Source organism: Anomaloglossus baeobatrachus, chromosome 3 (assembly GCF_048569485.1).
Source record: "Anomaloglossus baeobatrachus isolate aAnoBae1 chromosome 3, aAnoBae1.hap1, whole genome shotgun sequence".
NCBI classification, from domain to species: domain Eukaryota; kingdom Metazoa; phylum Chordata; class Amphibia; order Anura; family Aromobatidae; genus Anomaloglossus; species Anomaloglossus baeobatrachus.
Window position 1 is genome coordinate 233,821,416 of NC_134355.1, and position 16,724 is coordinate 233,838,139.

Genomic DNA, 16,724 nt, shown 5'->3' on the forward strand with positions numbered 1-16,724 from the left:
GTTAGCTGATTGATTGATTATCGAGCTAAATTGACCCACATCTAAGCACACACTTTCCTATATAAGTAAACTTAGCTAAGGGGAAGCATTTATGCAGGGAACATTTGTGCAGATTTTATTAAGTGCTGATTTTGATAAGTGCACTGCAGTTATTCATGGCATGAATCTAACATTCATTTCTCATCTCTTCATACAGGTATATATGATCCTCGCATCTCTCATTTGCTGAAATCTAACTCCACTTTCTGCTTATAGTAATAAAATGGTATATATGATCATCTCATCTCCTCTCATCTGCTGAACTTTAACTACGCTTTCTGCTTATAGTAATGAAATGGTATATATCATTAGATGTAACTGAGCTTGATCTTAGATATAGAAAATTGATCTCACTTGCTCATGAGTTTTATGATCTTGTTAGCATGCAAGCCTGTTTGTTATTACAAGTCCTTGCCTCTTTTTCTCTCGTTAGCTGATTGATAAGCAAGCTAAATTGACCCACATCTAAGCACAAACTTTCCTATATAAGTAAACATAGCTAAGGGGAAGCATTTATGCTGGGGGCATTTGTGCAGATTTTATTAAGTGCTGATTTTGATAAGTGCACTGCAGTTATTCATGGCATGAATCTAACATTCATCTCTTATCTCTTCATACAGGTATATACAGTTAGGTCCAGAAATATTTGGACAGTGACACAATTTTCGCGAGTTGGGCTCTGCATGCCACCACATTGGATTTGAAATGAAACCTCTACAACAGAATTCAAGTGCAGATTGTAACGTTTAATTTGAAGGTTTGAACAAAAATATCGGATAGAAATTGTAGGAATTGTACACATTTCTTTACAAACACTCCACATTTTAGGAGGTCAAAAGTAATTGGACAAATAAACCAAACCCAAACAAAATATTTTTATTTTCAATATTTTGTTGCGAATCCTTTAGAGGCAATCACTGCCTTAAGTCTGGAACCCATGGACATCACCAAAGGCTGGGTTTCCTCCTTCTTAATGCTTTGCCAGGGCTTTACAGCCGCAGCCTTCAGGTCTTGCTTGTTTGTGGGTCTTTCCGTCTTAAGTCTGGATTTGAGCAAGTGAAATGCATGCTCAATTGGGTTAAGATCTGGTGATTGACTTGGCCATTGCAGAATGTTCCACTTTCTTGCACTCATGAACTCCTGGGTAGCTTTGGCTGTATGCTTGGGGTCATTATCCATCTGTACTATGAAGCGCCGTCCGATCAACTTTGCCGCATTTGGCTGAATCTGGGCTGAAAGTATATCCCGCTACACTTCAGAATTCATCCGGCTACTCTTGTCTGCTGTTATGTCATCAATAAACACAAGTGACCCAGTGCCATTGAAAGCCATGCATGCCCATGCCATCACGTTGCCTCCACCATGTTTTACAGAGGATGTGGTGTGCCTTGGATCATGTGCCGTTCCCTTTCTTCTCCAAACTTTTTTCTTCCCATCATTCTGGTACAGGTTGATCTTTGTCTCCTCTGTCCATAGAATACTTTTCCAGAACTGAGCTGGCTTCATGAGGTGTTTTTCAGCAAATTTAACTCTGGTCTGTCTATTTTTGGAATTGATGAAGGGTTTGCATCTAGATGTGAACCCTTTGTATTTCCTTTCATGGAGTCTTCTCTTTACTGTTGACTTAGAGACAGATACACCTACTTCACTGAGAGTGTTCTGGACTTCAGTTGATGTTGTGAACGGGTTCTTCTTCACCAAAGAAAGTATGCGGCGATCATCCACCACTGTTGTCATCCGTGGACGCCCAGGCCTTTTTCAGTTCCCAAGCTCACCAGTCAATTCCTTTTTTCTCAGAATGTACCCGACTGTTGATTTTGCTACTCCAAGCATGTCTGCTATCTCTCTGATGGATTTTTTCTTTTTTTTCAGCCTCAGGATGTTCTGCTTCACCTCAATTGAGAGTTCCTTAGACCGCATGTTGTCTGGTCACAGCAACAGCTTCCAAATGCAAAACTACACACCTGTAATCAACCCCAGACCTTTTAACTACTTCATTGATTACAGGTTAACGAGGGAGACGCATTCAGAGTTAATTGCAGCCCTTAGAGTCCCTTGTCCAATTACTTTTGGTCCCTTGAAAAAGAGGAGGCTATGCATTACAGAGCTATGATTCCTAAACCCTTTCTCCGATTTGGATGTGAAAACTCTCATATTGCAGCTAGGAGTGTGCACTTTCAGCACATATATATATAATTGTATTTCTGAACATGTTTTTGTAAACAGCTAAAATAACAAAACTTGTGTCATTGTCCAAATATTTCTGGACCTAACTGTATGATCATCTCATCTCCTCTCATCTGCTAAACTCTATCTCCGCTTTCTGCTTATAGTAATGAAATGGTGTATATCATTAGATGTAACTGAGCTTGATCTTAGATGTAGAAAATTGATCTGACTTGCTCATGAGTTTTAAGATCTTGTTAGCATGCAAGCCTGTTTGTTATTACAAGTCATTGCCTCTTTTTGTCTCAAGTTAGCTGATTGATTGATTAACGAGCTAAATTGACCCACATCTAAGCACAAACTTTCCTATATAAGTAAACTTAGCTAAGGGGAAGCATTTATGCAGGGAACATTTGTGCAGATTTTATTAAGTGCTGATTTTGATAAGTGCACTGCAGTTATTCATGGCATGAATCTAACATTCACTTCTCATCTCTTCATACAGGTATATATGATCCTCGCATCTCTCATTTGCTGAACTCTAACTCCACTTTCTGCTTATAGTAATGAAATGGTATATATGATCATCTCATCTCCTCTCATCTGCTGAACTTTAACTCCGCTTTATGCCTATAGTAATGAAATGGTATATATCATTAGATGTAACTAAGCTTGATCTTAGATGTAGAAAATTGATCTCACTTGCTCATGAGTTTTATGATCTTGTTAGCATGGAAGCCTGTTTGTTATTACAAGTCATTGCCTCTTTTTGTCTCAAGTTAGCTGATTGATTGATTAACGAGCTAAATTGACCCACATCTAAGCCCAAACTTTCCTATAAAAGTATACCTAGCTAAAGGGAAGCATTTATGCAGGGGGCATTTGTGCAGATTTTATTAAGTGCTGATTTTGATAAGTGCACTGCAGTTATTCATGGCATGCATCTAACATTCATCTCTTATCTCCTCATACAGGTATATATGATCATCTCATCTCTCATTTGCTGAACTGTAACTCCGCTTTCTGCTTATAGTAATGAAATTGTACATATCATTAGTTCTAACTGAGCTTGTTCTTAGATGTAGAAAATTTATCTCACTTGCTTATGAGTTTTATGATCCTGTTAGCATGCAAGCCTGTTTGTTATTACAAGTCATTGCCTCTTTTTCTTTCAAGTTAGCTGATTGATTGATTAACGAGCAAAATTGACCCACATCTAAGAACACACTTTCCTATATAAGTAAACCTAGCTAAGGGGAAGCATTTATTCAGGGGGAATTTGTGCAGATTTTATTAAGTGCTGATTTTGATAAGTGCACTGCAGTTATTCATGGCATGAATTTAACATTCATCTCTCATCTCTTCATACAGGTATATATGATCATCTAATCTCCTCTCATCTGCTGAACTCTAACTCCGCTTTCTGCTTATAGTAATGAAATGGTTTATATGATCATCTCATCTCCTCTCATCTGCTGAACTCTAACTCCGCTTTCTGCTAATAGTAATGAAATGGTGTTACGAACCGGCGCCGCCATAGCCGCAAGCAGACTGCTGCGGTTCTCGTTGCGCCCAGGCGCTGGCTGCCGTTCTTGGCCATGCCTCGGGTCGTCCAGTTGGCTGTTCCTTCCACCACATCTAAGTGTGGAGAGGCGGCTAGTGCGCATGCGTGCGCCGATTTACCCCAGCCAGAGTTTAAACCTGGTGTTTTGCCTAGTGAGCATGCTCAGCCTGATTGTGTTATGTCTGAGACTAAGTCCTCAGTTCAGGCTACTGAGCATGCTCCCACAATTAACCCTAACAGCCTCTTTGCACAGGTACTTGGACTTCGTTCTGTGTCTAAGTTCTGGGATGTGTCTACTGAGCATGCTCAAACTGATAGTCTGCTTTCTGAGCCTGTTGCTCAGGCTACTGGGCATGCTCAGGCACTTAGTGCACCAGAGGCTAGGTCCGGTAAGGATCTCACTGAGCATGTCCGTGAGGTGGCAGGCCCTGATAGGGCAGAGGGTGTCAGGTGTCCTGATGACGTGGCAACTCCGGACTGGCTCGCAGAGGCCCGCCCCTATGATCTGGCACCTCAGTATTGGTCGTCAGACGATGATTGGTGAAGTGTTTGGGGCGTGGCTGCCATGAGGTCATCAATGACGTGGCGGTTCCTGATAGGTCGCATGTGACGTCACTGATGACATGGCACTCTGCTATTGGACCTTGGTGGTTCCACCCTGGGTTTGGGGCGGACCCAGGTTATAAAAGGGGCTGGAGACAACATGGAGGTGCGCAGTCTTCACTTTTGCTCAGTCAGAGCACACCTCCATGTTAGAGCCTCATTGCGGCATAAGCCTATGTTGGGAAGCGGTAGGTAGGGTTAGGCGAACGGTGCCTGTCACGCCAAGATTCGTGGCTCGGCACATCAGGGTCAGGCGCCGTGCTTCCCTCCTGCCGTTCCAGTCTTGCTATAGCAGCCCAGTGGCGTTAACTGGGCTGCGGCTGCTGTGCTTCCTGTCCGATTGTGCCCCCTACGCACACGGACAACGCACCTGCTGCGCCACCTGTCAGATTGTGCCCCCTACGCACACGGACAACGCACCTGCTGCGCCACCTGTCCAATTGTGCCCCCTACGCACATGGACAACGCACCTGCTGCGCCACCTGTCCGGTTGTGCCCCCTACGCGCACAGACAGCGTACCCCAGGACGCCTGTGGAGTTAACAGGGTGTTCCTTATTCTCCTCGGCTTCCCGGTCAACGCTACTGGTGTGCCCATCTGGCCTGACGTGTCCTACACACACGTGGCCAGGCGAGAGGTGGCCAGAAACGATAATTGGAGGACCGCTCGGCCTGACGTGTCCTACACACGTGGCCGACAGGGCGCTTTCGTGGCGGTCTTCTGGTCAACGCTACCTGGTTACCACCCGGCCTGACGTGTTTCCTGCACATGTGGTTGGTGTAGCGCTAGGTGCACCAAAACGCTAATCGGGTTGTCATCCGGTCTGACGTGTCCCAACACACGTGACCGGTTCCCAGACTTCCTGGGTTATCTCAGAGCCATCCAGCTCTATAGTCTCCGCCTAACCCTCAGGTGCCAGCAGCTCCTTTGTCATCTGGAGCACGGTGGGACCCGACTGGCGATTAGGATATATACCCCCTGGTCCTAATCTGCCGGTCCCCCCGTAACAGTAAGACTGAGCCAGGGTCTGGCTGGCATGGCGGAGATGGAGCAGCTACGTCAGTTTATGCTGCAGCTTGATGCCAGAGTGAGGGCTCTGGAGAAGTCTGCTCTTGCTGCTGATATGGATGATGTGGTGGCTCAAGCGGCTGCAATGGTGTCAGTCACCAAGCCTACTCCAACCCTCCCTCACCTCTCGCTGCCCAAAAAGTTTACGGGGAACAGCAAGGCATGTAGGGGATTCGTGAACCAGTGCTCAGTCCATCTAGAGCTGTTGGCTGCACGGTTTCCTACAGAGAGGTCGAAGGTGGGGTTTATCATCTCCTTGCTCTCTGATAAAGCACTGGAGTGGACTACACCATTGTGGGAGAGGAATGACCCCATAGTACAGAACTCTAAGGAGATTTTGGAGTCCTTGCGACAAGTGTTCCTGGGGCCTCAGGTCACTCACGACTCGGCCCTAGAGCTACTGACTTTGGAGCAGGGGCGTACCTCCTCAAGTCAATATGCTGTGAGTTTCAGGACACTTGCTGCAGAACTGGGGTGGTCAGAGAGGACTCTCCTTCCACTGTTCTGGAGGGGATTAGCCTCGCACGTGAAGGACGCATTAGCGTCACGTGAGGTACCAACTACCCTTAAGGGCCTCATGACTCTGGCTACCCGCATTGACCTGCGGACCTCCGAACGTCAGCTGGAGCGCAGGTCAGAGGGTCGTTCAGCCACTGTAGTGGTCTCTCCTACTGCACCTCCCTTAGAGGACATCTCTGTCCCTATGGACATCGCTAGGGTTGGTGTTGCTAGGTCTTCGAGTCGCAAGGGCATTTCCTGTTTCGCTTGTGGGCAGTATGGTCATTATGCAAACCGTTGCCCAAAGCGTCAGGGTAAGCGACCGCGATTGGTGACCATAGCTGAAGGTAGACTGGACTCTGCGTCATCCATTAGGGTGACGTTTCCCGCGTCCATTTCCTTTAAGGGGTCAACATGGTCCACAAGGGCAAGTGTGGACACAGGTGCTGGGGATAGTTTCATCTCCTCCTCTTTTGCCCGGTGGCATGCCATCCCACTGGTGCAAATGCCAAGGCCAGTGAGAGTGCGTGTATTGGATGGGTCCTTGTTGCCCAAGGTAATTCACCAGCGGACAGTGCCCGTTACCCTTGCCATGTCATCTGGGCATAGGGAGACCATTTCATTTCTGGTTCTCCCTAAGGGTGCAGATGATATTCTGCTGGGTATTCCTTGGTTGAAGCAACATTCCCCACATATCGACTGGTCGTCTGGGGTGATTACGCGGTGGAGCGAGTCTTGTGGCTCCCACTGCATGTCTCCATCTTCCGCCCGTCGCTCAGTGGTATCTGTGGCGACTATAGACCATTCGAGTGGGAGGGCCGCTAGAGGGGGGGGTACTGTTACGAACCGGCGCCGCCATAGCCGCAAGCAGCCTGCTGCGGTTCCTGTTGCGCCCAGGCGCCGGCTGCCGTTCTTGGCCATGCCTCGGGTCGTCCAGTTGGCTGTTCCTTCCACCACAGCTAAGTGTGGAGAGGCGGCTAGTGCGCATGCGTGCGCCGATTTACCCCAGCCAGAGCTTAAGCCCGGTGTTTTGCCTAGTGAGCATGCTCAGCCTGATTGTGTTATGTCTGAGACTAAGTCCTCAGTTCAGGCTACTGAGCATGCTCCCACAATTAACCCTAACAGCCTCTTTGCACAGGTACTTGGACTTCGTGCTGTGTCTAAGTTCTGGGATGTGTCTACTGAGCATGCTCAAACTGATAGTCTGCTTTCTGAGCCTGTTGCTCAGGCTACTGGGCATGCTCAGGCACTTAGTGCACCAGAGGCTAGGTCCGGTAAGGATCTCACTGAGCATGTCCGTGAGGTGGCAGGCCCTGATAGGGCAGAGGGTGTCAGGTGTCCTGATGACGTGGCAACTCCGGACTGGCTCGCAGAGGCCCGCCCCTATGATCTGGCACCTCAGTATTGGTCGTCAGACGATGATTGGTGAAGTGTTTGGGGCGTGGCTGCCATGAGGTCATCAATGACGTGGCGGTTCCTGATAGGTCGCATGTGACGTCACTGATGACATGGCACTCTGCTATTGGACCTTGGTGGTTCCACCCTGGGTTTGGGGCGGACCCAGGTTATAAAAGGGGCTGGAGACAACATGGAGCTGCGCAGTCTTCACTTTTGCTCAGTCAGAGCACACCTCCATGTTAGAGCCTCATTGCGGCATAAGCCTATGTTGGGAAGCGGTAGGTAGGGTTAGGCGAACGGTGCCTGTCACGCCAAGATTCGTGGCTCGGCACATCAGGGTCAGGCGCTGTGCTTCCCTCCTGCCGTTCTAGTCTTGCTATAGCAGCCCAGTGGCATTAACTGGGCTGCGGCTGCTGTGCTTCCTGTCCGATTGTTCCCCCTACGCACACGGACAACGCACCTGCTGCGCCACCTGTCAGATTGTGCCCCCTACGCACACGGACAATGCACCTGCTGCGCCACCTGTCCGATTGTGCCCACTACGCACATGGACAACGCACCTGCTGCGCCACCTGTCCGGTTGTGCCCCCTACGCGCACGGACAGCGTACCCCAGGACGCCTGTGGAGTTAACAGGGTGTTCCTTATTCTCCTCGGCTTCCCGGTCAACGCTACTGGTGTACCCATCTGGCCTGACGTGTCCTACACACACGTGGCCAGGCGAGAGGTGGCCAGAAACGCTAATCGGAGGACCGCTCGGCCTGACGTGTCCTACACACGTGGCCGACAGGGTGCTTTCGTGGCGGTCTTCCGGACAACGCTACCTGGTTACCACCCGGCCTGACGTGTTTCCTGCACATGTGGTTGGTGTAGCGCTAGGTGCACCAAAACGCTAATCGGGTTGTCGTCCGGTCTGACGTGTCCCAACACACGTGACCGGTTCCCAGAGTTCCTGGGTTATCTCAGAGCCATCCAGCTCTATAGTCTCCGCCTAACCCTCAGGTGCCAGCATCTCCTTTGTCATCTGGAGCACGGTGGGCCCCGACTGGCGATTAGGATATATACCCCCTGGTCCTAATCTGCCGGTCCCCCCGTAACAAATGGTATATATCATTAGTTCTAACTGAGCTTGTTCTTAGATGTAGAAAATTTATCTCACTTGCTCATGAGTTTTATGATCTTGTTAGCATGCAAGCCTGTTTGTTATTACAAGTCATTGCCTCTTTTCGTCTCAAGTTAGCTGATTGATTGATTAATGAGCTAAAGTGACCCACATCTAAGCACAAACTGTTACGGTTGCTGTGGCACTGGAGACTATGTTCGGATTTCTTGCTACTGCACATGTGCGAGCACTGGAGACTATGTTCGCATTTCTTGCTACTGCACATGTGCAAGCGCTGGAGACTAAGTCCTATCTTGGAGCCATTGCACATGTGCGGGTGAAATCATAGCTGACACGAGGTCACATGTCTCTGACACCTTCTAAGCTGATTGGCTGCTGGTCATGTGTTTGTGACGCTTTGCTCGGTGATAGGCTAGCGTGACGTCATTGCTGTCGTTCTGGCAGCGGATTGGCTCTGGTGTCCTCCATCTTGGATGAGGCACAGAGTCTATATAAGACCCTGACGCACGCCGCCCGGCGCTCAGTCCTCTTGGTTCATGCATGAGAGTAGATGTTCTAAGCACGTCCCTCTAGGCATCTCTCTGTCTATGCTAGGTGAGCGCTACCGGCAGGGTAGCGTTCTTCTATCTTACAGCTTCGGCTGCGGTCCGTATTCTTACCTCTTAGTGGAGCGGACATAGGCAGGTGCCTGAGGCACATGGTCCGGCTGGGTTTTGTGATTCTACTCGTAGGTGGACGTTGCCGCTAGGGTAACGTTCCTTATACTGCGTCTGGCAGTTGTTCGTATCCTCGCACACTAGGGGAGCGAACATAGCTAGGAGCTTTGTGCGGCTTATGCTGATGTCCGTCTCTTTTGCACCACTAGTGGAGCGGACCTAGGCAGGTGCCATATCTAGTGGTTCGTGTCCTCACACACTAGTGGAGCGAACGCAGGTAGGAGCTTTGTGCGGCTTACACTGCTGTCCATCTCCTGGCACCTCCAGAGGAACGGACCTAGGTAGGTGCCATTTCACACTCACTGCTTTTGTCTCTGTGACCATTAACAGAGACCATACCACACACCCTCCAAGTAAGGGAGGAATTGCTTTATTTTCTAATTATATTTCTCTGTGATTTTAACAGATGTATTGCACTCTGCACTTGTGCTATTACTATTTACAGTGGCACACTTATATACTTTTCCTCACACTTTAACATATCCTCTGCCATACACTGCAGCAGAGACTTTGCACGGTGGACCCTGACTGTCTGATATCCCTTTGGTTTTCATTATCAGGCAGCCCCCGTAACATTAGGACTGAGCCTAGGGTCTGGCAGTTATGGCAGAATATCAGCAGTTACACCGTTACATACAAGTACTTGAGTCGCGGCTCATGACTACTGACCATGGTGACATCTGCACATGATCCTCAACTTGCTCTGCCAAACAGATATTCTGGCGATGCCAGATCATGTCGTGGTTTCATTACTCAGTGTCAGATACACCTAGAGGTCAACTCTTCTTGCTTCTCTACGGAGAGGTCCAGAGTAGGCTTTTTCATCTCCTTACTTCAGGACAAAGCCTTAGAATGGGCAACTCCCTTATGGGAATGCCCTGATGTGGTTACTCTGAGACATCAAGACTTTCTTGATGCTCTTAAGTAGAGATGAGCGAACCGGTCCCGGTTCGGCTCGAGGCTGGTTCGCCGAACGGAGGTCCCGTTCGAGTTCGGCTCGGCGAACGTTCGACGAACCGAACTCGAACGTATAGGCTATAATGGGAGGCAATCACAAACATATAAAAATGCATGATAAATGTACACAAACAGTTAATAAACATTGCCATAACACTTACCGGTCCTCGCGATCCCTTCTGCACTCTGTCTCCTGCCGCTATTCCATCCGATGATCGCTGAATCCTCCCCGTGACCAGCACTGCCAGCAGAGATGCAGGACCTATCGTGACGTCAAAATAGCCATGTGACCAGTCACGTGGCTATTATCTCATTGGCTACAGACTGGTCACATGACTATGACACGTCATGTAGGACCTGCGAGTGCATCTCTCCGGTACACGGTGCACATATGTGTATCGCCGTGTACCGGCGACATGCTCTAGCACACGGTCGACTCCCCGTTCCGTTAGGGACCGGCTGACACAGCCGGTCATTAACGGAGATCACCGTTGCCATAGCAACGCAGTTAGCGGTGACGTCACCGCTAACCGCGGCTCCGAGAGCACCATTGCTATGGTAACGCGTCTGTCAGCGTTACCGCTGTTACCGCTGACAGCCAGCAGTGATCACTCACGGAGTGAAGGCTGCACGATTGTAGTGAGCATTGTAGTGAGGATGAGGTTCCCCAGCCCCAAGTGATGAGCTGGTGAACTTCATCCTTCCTCACTACAATTGTCACTACTACTACACTAGAAAGAAGACAGAAGAGCAGGATCGTGGAGGGCTGACAGGGGGTAATAAAGATGGAGTCTCTAATGTGTCTGTGTATTTATTTCTATTAAAGTATTTTTTCTCTGTGTGGTGTTTTTTTTTAACCCTTTATTGGAGATTCTTAATGGCCGGGTCAAACGTGCCTGACATTAAGAATCTCTGGCTTAATACTGGCTAGTAAAACAAAGCCAGTATTAACTCATGATTACCCAACAAGCCACCCGGCTCCAGGGCTGTTGGAAGAGTTGGATACAGCGCCAGATGATGGCGCTTCTATGAGAGCGCCATTTTCTGGGACGGCTGCGGACTGAAATCCGCAGCAGAGGCGCCCAGAAACCTCGGGTTAGCCTGTGCTGCGGATTCCAATCCCCAGCTGCCTAGTTGTACCCGGCTGGACACAAAAATGGGGCGAAGCCCACGTCATTTGTTTTTTAATTATTTCATGAAATAAGTGAAATAATTAAAAAAAAACGGGCTTCCCTATATGTTTGGTTCCCAGATGGGTACAAATAGGCAACAGGGGGTTGGAGGCAGCCCGTGGCTGCCTGCTGTACCTGGCTAGCATACAAAAATATGGCGAAGCCCACGTCATTTTTTTGGTGGGCAAAAAAATTCTGCATACAGTCCTGGATGAAGTATGCTGAGCCTTCTAGTTCTGCAGCTGCTGTCTGCTCTTCTCCATACAGACAGACAGCAGCTGCAGAACTACAAGGATCAGCATACTCCATCCAGGACTGTATGCAGAAGTTTTTTGCCCCCTGAAAAAATTATGTGGGCTTCGCCATATTTTTGTATGCTAGCCAGGTACAGCAGGCAGGTACGGCTGCCCCCAACCCCCAGTTGCCTATTTGTACCCGGCTGGGAACCAAAAATAAAGGGAAGCCCTTTTTTATTATTTCATGAATTTCATGAAATAATTAGAAAACAAATGACGTAGGCTTCGCCCCATTTTTGTGTCCAGCCAGGTACAACTAGGCAGCTGGGGATTGGAATCCGCAGCACAGGTTGGCCTGAGCTTTCTGGGCCCCACTGCTGCGAATTGCAGTCTGCAGCCGCCTCAGAAAATGGCATTTTCATAGAAGCGCCATCTTCTGGCGCTGTATCCAACTCTTCCAGCACCTGCCTGCTATACCTGGCTAGCATACAAAAATATGGCGAAGCTCACGTCTTTTTTTGTAGTTTTTTGGCAAAAAAAATAAAAAATGCTTCCCTGGATTTTCCATTGCCAGTGAAGGTAACACCAAGCAGTGAGGGTTAGCAGCCAGTAGCTGCTTGGATTACCCTTAGCTAGCAATACAAAAAATGCAGCGGGAGCCCATATATATTTTTTTTAATTATTTATTTAAATAACTAAAAATAAAATGGGCTTCCCTGTATTTTGATTGCTGGACATCACAGTGCTGTAAAAATAAATCTTTAAAAAAATGACGTAGCGCTCCGCGGTATTTTTGATTCTCAGCGCAGATAAAGCAGACAGCTATGGGTTGCCACCCCCATCTGCCTGCCGTTACCTTGGTTGGCAATCAAAATACAGGGAAGCCCATTAATTTTTTCTATTTAAAAAATAGTTAAAAAAAAAAATGACGTTGGGTCGCCCCATTTTTGATAGCCAGCTAGGGTAAAGCAGACGGCTGTAGCCTGAAAACCACAGCTGGCAGCTTTACCGTGGTTGGGGATCCAATGTGGAGGTCCCCTCAGGCTCTTTTTTATAATTATTTTATAAATATTAATAATTACACAATAAAAGTAGGGTCCCCCCCAAATTGGATCACCAGCCAAGGTAAAGCGGACAGCTGTGGTCTGGTATTCTTAGGGTGGGAAGGTCCATAGTTATTGGGCCTTCACAGCCTAAAAATAGCAGGCCGCAGGCACCCCAGACGTGGCGCATCCACTAGATGCGCCAATCCTGGCGCTTCACCCCAGCTCATCCCGTGCCCTGGTGCAGTGGCAAACGGGGTAATAAATCGGGTTGATACTAGCTGTAAAGTAACCTGAGATCAAGCCCAGCAGTTTGTGATGTCATGGCGTCTATTAGATACCCAACATCATAAACTGTCAGTACTAACAAAAAAAAAAACTCGACAAAAGAAATTTATTTGAAAAAACAGTCCCCAAAACATTTCCTCTTTCACCAATTTATTGTAAGAAAAAAAATAAAGGGGTCCCACGACGACTCTGGACCGTCTAGAATATGGGGGGGAGACACTCAGGGAACGTATCCCCCATTTTCTAGGAGTGCGGACCCTTCATATGAGGAGTGTGGGTGCAATGAATCTGCACTCACTCTTCTCGGGTCCACAGCAGCAGAGTCCATGTCGTAATGGTTGCTACCAAAGCTGCAATGCCCTGCTCATGAGGTAAGGGCATGCCTAATCAGGAGAACTACTGTAGAAGAAGCTCTGCTCACTGGTATATAGGTGCTCAGAGGTAATAATAGATAAAATTAGTGAGTAACCTCGGCACTCTAAATCTCCCAGACTAAGTCAGAAAGTCACAACGGATAGTAATGCAAAATCACTCTTTATTGGTCCGTATTAAGAAAAAAAATGTTTTCATAAGCATATATGTTTTTGTCCAAAACAAGTTACAAATGACGTTTCGGCCTGAGCCTTCGTCAGATTGGACTTATCTGCATGTAATCATGAAAAATGACAATAATCAGTATCACATAAGAGTGAGAGAACAATAACATAAACTCGAACAATGTAGAGGTACAATTGGGATGCAGCAAAAAAATTGCAACACAGCAAGAAATGAAACACATGATACAAATGTCATAATACAGTACAAGGACAATATAGTAATGATAAATATGGGGTCAGAGTAGGCTTAGACAGCTCTGGTACGAAAGAGATGTCAATCATAAAGTAACATGTGCAGTAGGTGTAGAGCTACAGTATGCATGGCAGAGCTAATGGGTAGACCGACCATAGAAAAAGAACGGAGAAAAAGTGGAGAAAAAGTGGAGAAAAAGTGGAGAAAAAGTGTAGAATAAGTGGAGAAAAAGTGGAGAATAAGTGGAGAAAAAGTGGAGAAAAAAATGGAGAAAAAGTGGAGAAAAAATGGAGAAAAAGTGGAGAAAAAGTGGAGAATAAGTGGAGAATAAGTGGAGAAAAAGTGGAGAAAAAGTGGAGAAAAAGTGGAGAATAAGTGGAGAATAAGTGGAGAATAAGTGGAGAAAAAGTGGAGAAAAAGTGGAGAAAAAGTGGAGAAAAAGTGGAGAAAAAGTGGAGAAAAAGTGGAGAAAAAGTGGAGAAAAAGTGGAGAAAAAGTGGAGAAAAAGTGGAGAAAAAGTGGAGAAAAAGTGGAGAAAAAGTGGAGAAAAAGTGGAGAATAAGTGGAGAATAAGTGGAGAAAAAGTGGAGAAAAAGTGGAGAAAAAGTGGAGAAAAAGTGGAGAAAAAGTGGAGAAAAAGTGGAGAAAAAGTGGAGAAAAAGTGGAGAAAAAAATGGAGAAAAAGTGGAGAAAAAGTGGAGAAAAAGTGGAGAAAAAGTGGAGAAAAAAGTGGAGAAGTGGAGAAGAAGTGGAGAAGAAGTGGAGAAAAAGTGGAGAAAAAATGGAGAATAAGTGGAGAAAAAGTGGAGAAAAAGTGGAGAAAAAGTGGAGAAAAAGTGGAGAAAAAAGTGGAGAAAAAGTGGAGAAAAAGTGGAGAAAAAAATGGAGAAAAAGTGGAGAAAAAGTGGAGAAAAAGTGGAGAAAAAGTGGAGAAAAAGTGGAGAAAAAATGGTGAAAAAGGTGAGCACCCTTTGGTGCCTTTCATGTGGCACTAAGGGGTGCTTAGCTTTTTATTTAGCCAAAAAAATGAAAAAAAAAATGACGTAGGGTTCCCCCTAGTTTTGTAGCCAGCTAGGGTAAAGCAGACGGCTGCAGCCTGCAGACCACAGCTGGCAACCTCACCTTGGCTGGTAATCCAAAACTGAGGGCACCCCACGCTGTTATTTTAAATTAAATAAATAATTAAAAAAAAAACACGTAGGGGTCCCCCAAAATTGGATCACCAGCCAAGGTAAAGCAGACAGCTGGGGCCTGATATTCTCAGACTAGGGAGGTCCATGGTTATTGGACTCTCCCCAGCCTTAAAATAGCAGGCCGCAGCCGCCCCAGAAGTGGCGCATCCATTAGATGCGCCAATCCTGGTGCTTCGCCCCAGCTCATCCCGCGCCCTGGTGCGGTGGCAAACGGGGTAATATATGGGGTTAATACCAGATGTGTAATGTCACCTGGCATTAAGCCCTGGGGTTGGTGAGGTCAGGCGTCTATCAGATACCCGACATCACCAACCCAGTCAGTAATAAAAAAAAATAGACGACAAACACATTTTTATTTGAAAAAACACTCCCCAAAACATTCCCTCTTTAACCAATTTATTAGAATGAAAAACAAATCCAGGTCTGCTGTAATCCAAGGGGTTGCCATGACGATCCACACTGTCCCAGTCAATGAAGAACAGAATGTTCCCCATTGGCTGGGAGAGCAGTGCAGTGACCTGAGCTAACATCAATGGGTCAGCCCAGGTCACTGCAGGGCATGACAAGTGCTGCTGTCAGCGAGGTACATTACCTGCGCTGATCTCCAGCACTGCCGACAGCCCCTGTCACTGAGTTCAATGACCGGAGCCTTCACACCAAGTCTCGCGAGAGGCCCGTGACGTCACCGCTAGTCAGTCTCGGGTCGGAAGCGAGAGGTGATGTGACAAGCGGCAGCCATGGAGGACAGTGACAGCGCTGAGGTCGGGATGGCGGGACTTCATCACCGCAGGTAAGCCGAGCGGGACCATGTGTATGTGTATGTGTGTGTGTGTGTGTGTGTGTGTGTGTGTGTGTGTGTGTGTGTGTGTGTATGTGTACGTGTGTACATGCCGCGGGCAGGAGGGGGCGGAGCAAGCTGAGCGGGGAAGTGTGGGCTTCCTGCACGTAACTAGGATAAACATCGGGTTACTAACCAAAGCGCTTTGGTTGGATACCCGATGTTTATCTTGGTTACCAGCTTGTGGCAGGCTGCCAGCGATGGCTCCTGCACACTGTAGCCGTAAAAAGCCCTGCTTTTTACTGCTAGAACCGTTCTCGAACGTTTCTAGAACTATCGAGCTTTTGCAAAAAGCTCGAGTTCTAGTTCGATCTAGAACATGCCCCAAAATCACTCGAGCCTAGAACTGGAGAACCACGAACCACGAACCGCGCTCAACTCTACTCTTAAGGCGGTATTCATGGGTCCGCAGGTTACCAATGATGTGGCCCTGAGACTGTTAGATCTATCTCAGGGTTCGTTATCCACTAGTTCTTATGCCATTGCTTTTAGAACTCTGGTGGCAGAACTAGATTGGCCAGAGAAGGTGTTGATTCCTATCTTCTGGAGAGGGTTGGCAGGCTATGTCAAGGATGCTCTTGCTACTCGTGAGGTCCCTGCTTCTCTGGAAGACTTGATCACAATAGCAACGAGGATCGACGTACGCCATAGGGAACGTAGACTCGAGGTCTCTTCCTCACGCCCTAAGCATCGGGCTATTCCAGTTGTTGAGGGTCCACTACCATCTTCCTCAGCATCTGAAACATCTCCCACTCCTATGGAGTTAGGTCATACGTCCTCCAGACTACGCAAGTCTGGTCCTCCTGTATGTTACGTATGTCGTCAGGCTGGGCACTATGCCAATAAGTGTCCTAGCCGTCAGGGAAACTCCCAGGCCTAGTAACCATTAGAGGGGGGTTACTAAAGACGCCTTCCGCACCCTCTAAGTGTAGTATCCCAGGTCAGCTCTCATTCTCTGAGAATACATGGCCTATTATGGCTTTTGTTAATTCCGGAGCTGACGGGACTTTTGTGTCTTCAGGATTTGTAAAAAGA